This window comes from Lactuca saligna, chromosome 4 (genome assembly GCF_052625555.1).
Source record: "Lactuca saligna cultivar CGN05327 chromosome 4, ASM5262555v1, whole genome shotgun sequence".
NCBI lineage: Eukaryota > Viridiplantae > Streptophyta > Magnoliopsida > Asterales > Asteraceae > Lactuca > Lactuca saligna.
In genome coordinates, this window is record NC_136420.1 from 125,980,024 (window position 1) to 125,991,848 (window position 11,825).

The 11,825-nt window shown below is 39.4% G+C and overlaps 1 non-coding gene across 1 annotated transcript; it reads right to left on the reverse strand.

Annotated features, from left to right (window-relative positions):
• Positions 1-303: 303 nt before the first annotated feature.
• LOC145044607 (small nucleolar RNA R71) lies at positions 304-410 on the reverse strand. Its single transcript, XR_013681556.1, has one exon. It is a non-coding gene; the product is annotated as a small nucleolar RNA R71 (small nucleolar RNA).
• Positions 411-11,825: the final 11,415 nt, after the last annotated feature.

The following is an 11,825-nucleotide window of genomic DNA, read 5'->3' on the forward strand; positions in this document are numbered from 1 at the left end:
GCCATTCTCGCTACTGCTACTTTCGAACTAAAGGGCCACATACTCGCGCAACTAAAGGAGATTCCTTTATATGGAAAAGAACACGAAGATGCCTACAAGTACTTGGATGAAGTCAATGATGTAGCTGATTACTTTAATGTTCCAAATGTGCCTTGCGAGACTCAGCTATTTCGCATGCTCCCAGTTACATTCAAAGGTGCTGCAAAAGACTGGCTCAAGTCACTCCCTCTTGGGTCAGTCACCACATGGGCCAAGATGAAAGAAGAATGTATTGATCACTTTTTCCCACCTTCCAAAATAGCCAAGTTGAAGAAGGTCATTGCTAACTTTTAACAACAATCTCGATAGTCACTATATGAAGCTTAGGAGAGGTACAAGAGCCTGCTAAGGAATTGCCCGCACCATGACCTTAATAGCTTACAAGAAGTCTCCATCTTCTATGATGGAGTCAATGTAACAACCAGGATGTTACTTGACTAGCAAGGCCCGCTCACAAAGAAGCCGCCCCCGGTGATCATGGAATTGATTGAAGAATTCTCTAAGCATTCTAGAGAATACCATAATCCAAGAAATGATGTTACTAGGGGAGCCGCATACGTAGCTACTGAAGACTTGTCAGCAGTCATGGCTATGCTAAAAACCATGGATAGGAGGATGCATAAAATGGATCAAACGATCCATGCTATTCAGGTGGGTTGTGAGAATTGCAATGGGCCTCATCTTACTAGAGCCTGCAATTTGGATGAAAATGGAAACAAAAAGGTGCATGTTTGTTACTCAAGTGGGGACCGTTATGATGAGACTGGCGCAAACCGAAGAAGTAGTGGCTCCCTTATGACGAGTACAGGAAGGCTAAGGAGGAGAAGTACAAGAAAAAGGGAAGGGGTTTTACCAAAAGGAGGAGCCTGCACAAGAAAGAAAACCAATTTTGGAAGAGATGCTCACCAAATTTGCAGTTGCTTCAGAAAAGAGACACAATGATCATGATGCTGCAATCCAAGAAACAAAAACCATACTTAGAAATCAGCAAGCATCTATCCACAACATTGAAACGCAGCTTGGGCAACTTGCTCAACAAATCAACCAAAGATCACCCGACGAACTCCCTAGTAAAACCGAAAACAACCCACAAGGTGCACACGTAAATGTTGTCACAACAAGAAGTAGGAAGATAATCACTCCTCTAGCACCCATTCAGAATGAAGCACCCAAAGATTTGCACCAGGAGGACGCAGAAAAACAGGACAAAAACAAAATTCTGCATGACACAGCTACTACTCGCCGAGTCCAGAATATGGACTCGACGATTCCATTGCAAAATTCATAGGAAAACGTTTCTGAAAAGCCCTTTCAGCCTCCAATGCCTTACCTAGCCCGAGTTAAGAGGGAAAAGCAAGAAGAGGAGTACTAGAAGTTCCTGAATCACATTAAAGCTCTGCAAATTAACATACCCTTCATTGAGGCAGTCGCTCAAATGCCAAAATATGCAAAGTTCCTCAAAGAGCTTCTCACAAATAGAAGGAAGATGGAGGAGGTGAAAGAAGTGATTCTGAATGAAAACTGCTCAGTTGCCATGTTAAACAAATTACTATAGAAAAAAGGTGACCCGGGAAGCTTGACTTTGGCTTGCCAATTTGGCAACTTAGCCACCATCCATGCATTGGCTGATTCGGGAGCAAGTATGAACCTCATGCCCTACTCATTCTTTAAGAAATTGGATCTCCCGGAACCAAGTCCAATTCGCATGGTAATCTACATGGCAAACAAAACTATCACATTTCCAAGAGGAATATGTGAGGACTTGTTGGTTAAGGTGGATAAGCTAGTATTTCCTATAGATTTCATAATTCTAGACATGGAGGCGGACCCTCAAGTCTCGATCATCCTTAGAAGACCCTTCCTCAACACGGAAAGTGCTATAGTGGACATGAGAGACTCGAAGCTTATGTTACGGGTAGGAGAAGATTCAATCACCTTCGGGGTTAATTAAGATATGAAGCATTCGAGGAATAGTGATGATATAGCGTTCTCAATAGATATGTTTGATGAGTTGCTGGAAGAGTGTGATAATGAAGATTCCAACAAGTCCACTGTCTTTGATGAAGAATTCGATGTTGAAAAGGACCTAATCGAGATCGAGAGGCTACTGGAAGAAGCTGAATATGAAGAACTAATAAAGCAGTCTAATACAGCAACTCGGCGAGTAGGGCCGATCTACTCGCCGAGTTCATGGGCAGAAAGGGTTGAAGTTGTCAATTCAGCTTCACACTCGTCGAGTAGCTTTCCTGTACTCGGCGATTCCAACATGCAGAACCCAAAAAATATGCTAAAAATGTTACCAGATCACTTGGAGTATGCTTTCCTTGAAGATGGCCATCAAAAGCCAGTTATAATAGCCTCTGACCTCTCCGAATTTGAAAAAGAAGCACTAGTTCCAGTATTAAAGAAGCAAAAATGGGCCATAGCATGGAGCATTACCGATATCAAGGGAATAAGTCCCTCTTATTGCTCACACAAAATTAACTTGGAAGAAGGAGCCAAGCTGGTTGTACAACACCAGAGAAGATTAAACCGAAACATGCAAGAAGTGGTCAAGAAGGAAGTAGTCAAGCTTTTAGATGCGGGGATCATTTACTCTATTTCCGATAGTCCGTGGGTTATTCCGATACAAGTGGTGCCCAAGAAAGGAGGAATGACGATCATAAGCAACGAGAAGAATGAGTTTATTCCGACACGAACGGTAACCGGTTGGAGAGTGTGCATCGATTATCGAAAGCTAAACGATGCCACTCGTAAAGACCATTTTCCCTTACCCTTTATTGATCAAATGCTAGAACGATTATTGGGTCGTAGTTTCTATTGTTTCTTGGATGGATTTTCGGGTTATTTCAAAATACCCATAGACCCCATGGACCAAGAAAAGACCACTTTCACTTGCCCAAGTCAGACTTTCGCTTACCGACGCATGCCCTTTGGGTTATGCAATGCACCCACGACATTTCAATGCTGCAAGATAGCCATATTCCACGATATGGTGGAAAAATTCATGGAAGTCTTTATGGATGATTTTTCTGTTTTTGGATCTTCCTTCCATGATTGTCTCACCAACCTTGATTTGATGCTTGCTAGGTGTGCAAAGATTGACTTAGTTCTTAATTGGGAGAAATGTCACTTTATGGTCAAGGAGTGTATAGTTCTAGGCCACAATGTTTCCAAATCTAGAATTGAAGTGGATCAGGCAAAGATTGACACCATTGTTAAATTACCTACACCAACTAATGTAAAGGGCATTAGAAGTTTTCTTGTACACGCAGGTTTTTACCAGTGTTTCATAAAAGATTTTTCTAAAATAACTAGACCTCTAACACATTTGCTTTTAAAAGATGCGCCATTCCATTTTACTAAAGAATGTTTAGAGGCTTTTGAACTCTTGAAAGATAAATTGACTAATGCTCCAATCATTATTGCCCTAAATTGGGAGTTACCATTTGAAATTATGTGTGATGCTAGTGATTTTGCTTTAGGAATTGTCCTTGGTCAAAGAGTTGATAACCACTTTCGAACCATTTATTATGCAAGCAAAACTCTAAATCTGGCCCAAGAGAATTACACCACCACTGAAAAAGAATTATTAGCTGTGGTGTATGCCTTTGACAAATTCCGCCCTTATTTAGTTTTATCAAAAACAACTGTTTTCACTGACCATTCTGGTATCAAGTATTTGTTTGCCAAGCAGGATTCCAAGTCGAGACTGATACGATGGTTTCTACTTCTTCAAGAGTTTGACATTGAGATACGCGACAAGAAGGGAATGGAGAACGTAGCAGCCGACCACTTATCGAGGCTTGAAAACCCGCAATTGCAAGAAGATAGACTTGGAGATGACATCCCGGATGAATACATTATGGTGACCACCGGAGAAGAGCCATGGTTCGTGGACATAGCTAATTATTTAGCTAGCAAATACATCCCAAAAGATGTTACCCGCCAACAAAAGAAGAAATTCTTTTCAGAAATAAAATATTACTTTTGGGATGAACCATATCTTTTACGAAGTTGTGCGGACGGAATCATACGAAGATGTGTGTTCGGGAATGAAAGCCGACAAATCTTGGAGCATTGTCATAGCGGGCCCACTGGTGGACATCATGGAGCACACTACACTGCTAAGAAGGTCTTTGATATTGGGTTTTATTGGCCCACAATAAGCTATAATAAAGAGGTATTATTCTAACTGGTTTTATAATCCATGTACCAAATTGTATGCAAGATGTAGGCTTCATGATTTGGAAAGTTTATTACATGTATAATTACAGAAAACATAGATCCAAAGCATTTAGTGTTGCATGTGCACCATAGGAGTGTTATAGCACTTAAAACCCATCACAATCAACATGAGGTCTAGAGTTAGGCTGAGATTATACTCCACGGATTGGATTAGGAGTTTGAAACTCCAAGTAGGGGAGAACTGGCTATATGGGAGAGGGCACCAGGATGGGTCCAGGTTTATGCTCAACAGAATTAGAGCGGTCCAGATAGACTGAAGGCCAATAGGGCGTACCAATCAAGTTGAAGGCTCGGAGAATGGTCCAGATAGGTTGAAGGCCTAGAGAGGTGATCCAGACATACTGAAGGTTCTGAGAGAGGTCTAGATAGGTTGAATGCTCGGTGAGGTGGTCCAGCCATGCCGAAGACTCTGTATGTAATCCGTTAGATCTAGCGGTCAGATAGTGAGGGAAGTACTCTAAAACTGCGGGTGGATCCATAGCATTCATGAATTGTTTCAGGCGATTAGGTCAGGGTGGGACAATTCGCAAGATTGTGGGTAGACTACAACATAATCGGAATTAGGAAACAGTATATCGGTGGAGACTGGGTATGATGTAAGAGTATAGTATTCTGGTAGCGTTCATTATTCCTATCTGATTCAATGGTGATAGGTCAATAGGTTGTTATGATCAGATGGATCAGAAGGATTGATTGAGCCATGACTGACGATATAGCTAGGGCAGTTATTGCTAGTCGAAGTTTCCTTCGGGAGTCGCATTGGGCGACTGTGAGATTGCTCTTGGCTCAGCAGTCGGACAGGACTTCAGTATTCCAAATAAGTTAGGACCAGGGAGGTCCCATGGGATTTCAGAAGCAACTAGACGGCAGCCTACTATTTCAGGCAGTTTCTGTGTTTAGGATAGTATTAACAATTTGGGTTTTCATGTGTGTGACAAGTATCAGGGTGGTTTGGAAAATGCTAAGTCACATGCAGTTGGAACCCCCAGTTATCAAAAGTTGAATAATTGGTTGAGATATAAGCGGAATGGGTTCAACAAAAATGATTCCATATGGATGGTATGTAAGGGAGTCAGACCATCTCAAGACTATAGATTTCAGATTGAGTAATGTGATCATAATGTGGGAATTCGTTCATTTTTGCGTTTTTAAAAAACCTGCTAGGGTTAGTTTTGATTGCCTTGGAAAGGCTGGGGTTATGCTCAAGATTGTGGCCATGAAGTTCAAGTTGTCTGGCATGTAAGGAATGAGAAGAAATGATTTTGAGGATAAAATCAAATTTAAGTGAGGGAGAGTTGTAACATCCCATTTAAAATAGAGTAATTAAATAATAAACCTGGAACCCCAAGAGGTAATTTTATTATTATTTTATATTATTATAGACCAAATCAAATAATAATTATCTAGGTGTTGATTTTCGGGAGCCAAATGTCAAAATTTGAAACTCCGAAGGTTAAAGTATAATTTCGGGACTTATTTGTAAATATTTTCAGTAGTTATGGGGTATTTGGTATCATTTGGACTTAATATGAAAGGATTTATGGAAACAGTGGCTAAAGAATAAATTCTGGACCTATGTTTAAAAGGATTTGTAGAAGGTGGGGTTGTTGGGTAAATTACATATTGGATTGGAAAGGGTTTTTTGAAGTTAGGGTAGAAATAGTAAATTTTGGATCAAAATTGAAAGTAAAAGGAGAAGGAAAGTAAAAGGAGAAGGAAGCACCAAATGCGTTATTATGGAATGAATTTTATGGGTTCGGGGTATATAAACCCATCACCCTCTAAACCCTAACCCTAACCAGATTCATTAAGTCGCGACCTTCACCCTCCTTCTTTAACTTTGGTGTCGTGTCACCCTTATGCCTCTCTTCACCACCAGCGATGCCACCACACTGTTCCTGATCGGTGAACGACGACAACAACCACCAGAAGCTACCATTCTCATCCATTTCTTTCTCCAACTGCCACCATAGAGCCTCAGCCACCGCCAACATGTCACCTGGCGTTTTCCCATCGAAACACCACCATCATTACGTTGTTGGATATCATATGTAGCCGGGGAAAGACCACAAAGAGTAGTCGAATGAAGCAGCACCGGTTGGAGATCAGACAAACCATTATCGTGAATCTCGTCGTCGGTCGTGACCTTCCAGTTTCTGCCATCATCATCAAAGTCGAAAACCATCATTAAGGCGTCGTTTCAGTCGGGGGTGTTGTCGTTCGTTTTGTTCCTGCCAGCTGTTTCACTCACTAACGTTTCCGCCCACCGTATGTGGGTGGTGGGTTCCCTTTTTGAGCAAAGACGCACGTGTATGTCTCATAAGTCGGGTGTGTGGTGTACAGTTGTTTTATTGGCTTGAGTGTGTGTGTTGTGCCATCTGGAATCAAAATCGAGCGACCACCACAACCGTAAGGTGGTGGTTAGCACCTCCGACCATTGCCTACCACCACAGAGCGGTTGTATGCGTCTTTTGTTTTATTTGTGCGTGTTTATTTTGTTATTTTGAAGTAAAATGTATTTTATGGCCGGAATAATCAAATAAAACGACCCGTCAACGCCGTGAGGTGGTCGTTGCAATCTCGCGTAGCCATTCTGCCGCCACCAGGTAGCACCTTAGGTGCCTGGGGGCTTTTGTGTGTGGGATTGTCATTTTGGGATGCTTGGATTTTTTTTAGCTAAAAGTCATAACCACCACCACGAGGTGGTGGTCATCACTGTGAGCCACCGTTGACCACCACTACCTGAGGTGGTAGGTGATACTGCATGACTTGTCTAACCCTGATGGGTCAAATGAATTCCTAACTGACCTAAAAGCCCAACCATATTACTAATGGGTTAGTATTTGGGGTGGAAACCCTATTTAGGGTTTGGAAAACCCTAATGTCATAAAACCCTAATTTTGTGTATTTGATCGGGACCCGCACTAGAATTATTTTATAAACTTAAAATATTAATTAATAATCCTTTGCAATTAGCTTAAGGCAATATTGGACATAATGGATTAAGTCCTTAACGGGTTAAGTGGGAACACTTAACCCTAATCGTCATTTCATGTGAAAAAGCTAATTTTAATTAGGCCTTGACTTAGGCCTTCCTATTGGGCTTTGGTTACTGGACTATTGTTGGGCTATACATGAATATGTAAATGGACTAAAATAATTGCATGGGCTTTAGGATAAAGGAAAATTGGACTAAAATATGTAAATGGACTTGGGCCCAATTTGGAAAATTGGCCCGACATTAGGCCATAACTAGGCCTTATGATTACCAGATATTAGGCAATTGGAATACCAAGAGTTTGGATTAGAATAAATGGATGGGCCATACGGTAAGACCATGTAGAGGATTGGGCCCAATTTGGAAAATTGGACCATATGTTCAGCTTTGGCCCATTACTTGACTATTGGGCCTTTAGGGTGTGAGTTGGACCTTGGGCTTGGAACCGATTTATTAATGGGGTATTATTTGATATTGACAGTTCGGGAATCTATCATCCAACAGCTAGAGTTTTATCCACGAGACTTCAGTAGTGTAAGGTGAGTTGTCCTCACTATACTAAGAGGGTCTAGGGCACCAATGTCGGCCCTTTTCAGATTTGTATTCAGTTTTATTGCACAATATGCTTTATGATTTATATCGTAGTTATAGGATGGTTGCCATGATAGTGATCTGTTAGATAAGTATCATGGTTATAGGATGGGTGCTATGTTAGTGATCTGTTAGATCAGTATCTTGGTTGTAGGATCTTTGCTATGTTAGAGATCGGTGAGATCAAAATCCTGGTTATGGGATGGTTGTTATGTTATTGATCGGTTAGATCGGTAACCTAGTTATAGGATGGTTACCATTATTAGTGATCTATTAGATCTGTATGACTATTTGTTTATATGTATGTGTACATGTTTGTTGATTTGGGGGATTGGGTTGAGGTAGGTCCTGCTTTGTGTTGTAGCCCAACATAACCAGGGAAGAATTGATAGATTGCATAACTAGTAGGGCATATAGTCAAGTTGAAGGCCCATCGAGCGGTCCGGATAGACTGAAGGCCCTTAGAGGCGGTCCAAACATGCCGAAAGCTTGGAGAGCGGTCCACATAGATAGATGGCATGTAAAGCGGTCCAGTCAGACTCATGTTTCATTATGCATGTTGTATTTGTTTATATGATATGGTTATATCTGTATGGCGTTGATATTTTGGGGGTAACTCACTAAGCCTTCGATCTTACATTTATCGATTATTGTTTCAAGTACTTCTGATGATCGCGAGAAGGCGAAGGCGTGATCGTACACCTCCTTATGTTTTTATGATTTGATTTTGGGAAACTCTGACATTAAACTATTTTGAAAACATGTTTGTAATAATGATTGGTTTTTGAACTATTTTAAAAAGTTTAAATTTGGCATGCTTTTTTTTTATGTTACAGTAGAAAGCAAAGAAATAAAGTAAGCAACACATTCATGGTACTATGGAGTAGCCAAATGGCCTAAATGTGAACAAGAGTGAAAAATAAACTATAACATCACTATAGCGGTGATGCGTATCGCGATAAATAGCGCTCAATAGTGTTTCTAATAACAGCACAACTATTTGTAAATGGTATTTTGAAAGAGTGGTTTTGTACCTCCGATAAACGCTATAATTTCGTTATACTAACGTTGTAGCACACTATTAATGACATAGTGTGTTAGTTCATATTAATGCTTGTTATTTTCTTTGAAGATACAATAACACTTTTGGTTTTAAGGCCAAGTATTTGATCAACCAAGTATTCAAACATTCATACACTGAATTTCCCTCTCCATCAAAAATATTGTAAAAAATCCAATTTCATAAAAACTCAGCAGGGAACGTTGCGCCTAGGCTAGGGCGCACCATGCCTTGTGATAACAGTTAACTTTTGCGAAAATTTTCTAGTTTTAAATTTGTGTTATAACAAAAACCTACGGCTCTGATACTATTATTGGAGTTTTTATGCAACTATACACCATATTAAGATAACATATGCATTCAAAATTCATCCTAAGTGTACATGCACCCTAGGATCTATGTTTTAATATTATAGAAATGTACTTTTAAATCTATGAAATTGATATATCAAAAAGAGATATGATTACTACCCTTTCAATTATAATTGTATATACTTGTTCCACTTGAAGATCTTGAGCTCCTTGCAATTTCCAGGAAGGACTAGTACAGTCAGATCCCGAAATTTAGGTCAAATATTATGAACGGTCAAGTTCACAGTAAATCTCTTGGTAAATTGACTCATTGAGATTTAGTGCACATAATATAAAATAAATATGTTATTTCGACTATTATAAGATAGCAGGCGGTATCTTACTTACAAATGTGTAAATTACCAAACAAGCCAAACAGCTCAAACGAAAACCTTACGAATACGTCTGAAAAACTGAAATTTCGTATTCTGCCGTTGTGAGAAAAACAAACATGTTAGCCTCATAGTACGTGTTTCCATATTTCCAAAAATATAACGAGCATCCAAAACGGAGTTCGTATGCAATCGGTACGACCGTTTTAAGAATTCAAAAACCGGTGTAATACTGATTTTTTTAAAACCGCTAAAATTGTTTCTATCTGTTGAGGGACTTGCACACATCAAACAGAAATCCCGGAAACATTTTTGTACACAGGCTATAACCTAGTATTTAATTTAATATTTGAAATATTTTTAGTAAAAATATTTATAAATTTTGAAAAATTAAAAGTTTTCAGATTTATAAATTGCGAAATCTCAAACTATTTCGACAAGATTTTCGTTATAGGTAATGTATTCCGGAAAAATATAGGAATCGAAACTAGTTGTGGTGGATTTTAGCAATGGAAATAGCCCAACACAATAATTTCGTGAAATCAATACATAAAAAATCAAAAAAAAAATACACAAAAGTATGAATGATATGTACACAAATGAAAAACACCAATAATACATACAAAATCAAAAAAAAATACACAAAAATACATATACATAAAGTATGAATGATATGTACACATACAATCTCTGTGTATCACAAGTAATCCAACCCAACAAAATCTCATCAAACATCATTTTCTTATAGCTACTAAATCAAGGAATACACAATCACCAATCACTTTTATACACTAGCCAAATATTGTACAACTTGCTTCTAACCTTCAGCTTATACAAAACCACACTCAATACAATCAGAAAAAGAACACTCAAACAACTCCATATTTCTTTTATCTGTATGCTTCTTCATATGCGACCAAGATCAAACATCATCAACAAAAAGAAAACACTGATTCTTGTTCATTCCCTATCAAACATCTCAGTTTATCAATCAATACCAGTCAACATAAAAAACAAAGAAAATCCAATACCGTTTTGCATCTTCATTTCCAGCATAAACACTCTTGTTCTTGATTCTTAGGTACAGAACAACAACACGTTTTTGTGTTTCCTTTCCTTCTCCTGTCAAACAATCAAACCAAACAACTCCTTCCCTATATTGATTTCTGTCAAGACAAACAAAAAGAAAAAAAAAAATATGAAGTGAATAAAGAAGATCACCTATCATCGATCGGAGCAACATCCCGTTCACCCACCTGTTTCCATCACCGATGACCAGCCAAGAGGACATCAAGTCTGTTTTTCCGCATCAACACCACCGAAGCCTCACAATCCTTTTGATCTTCTGAAGAGAAAACTCAATCGACGACTTTGTCTTCGTCATTGCTTTTGCTCGCGTCACCTCAGAAACAATCCCTCTTTCCCCCTTCGCAACCCCACTACTCCTTCGCATCCCCTTCATCGGCCTAGGTGAACTTCGGAATGAGAGACAATCACAGCTGCAAATCGACTGACGAAGCCCTATGGTCCATTCTGCCATCGTCGTTGATTGTATCTATGGCGAGTACATCGAGTTCGACTTCCTTTCGTTTGATCGATCGAACCTTCGCTGCTCCTTCATTCACGTCTTCGATGCTCTGGCCTCGTCAAGCCCGGGAGACGGCAATCCTCCTCCCGATGGATCGATCAGTCGCTTCCTTCGTGCCTTTTCCCTTCCCATCTTTCGTCTGCCTTCATCGTTCCCTTTCCTCTTTGCCCAATTAAATAAAAACGGGACGCAATAACCCTAAATTAGATTAAGTTTGGCCATTAACCAAAAATGTTCCCTCCATAAGATTTTCGTTTATAAAAGCCCTAAAATCATTTGATATTTGAACAATGAGCAAAATACACCCTCACTTAAACCATTTCTGCAAACATGAGTCCATTCCCCAAACTTTGGTGTATTTTATTCAATAAAGTCACTCCATGAAGATTTCTTAATAATACCAGCCCAAGACTCAAACATTAAACCCATTTAAAACATTTCATCCCTCCCTTGAATTACTTTATTCAAAATAGTCCTATGTTGGTTAAATTAAATTACCAAACAGTCCCCAATAGTTTATATTTGTTACGAAATGGTCCCAAGAGTATTACAAATTCATGAATGGTGGATTCGCGGTATCTCGTGACAAGTTTCTCAAAAGAATCTGAATTCGAACAAC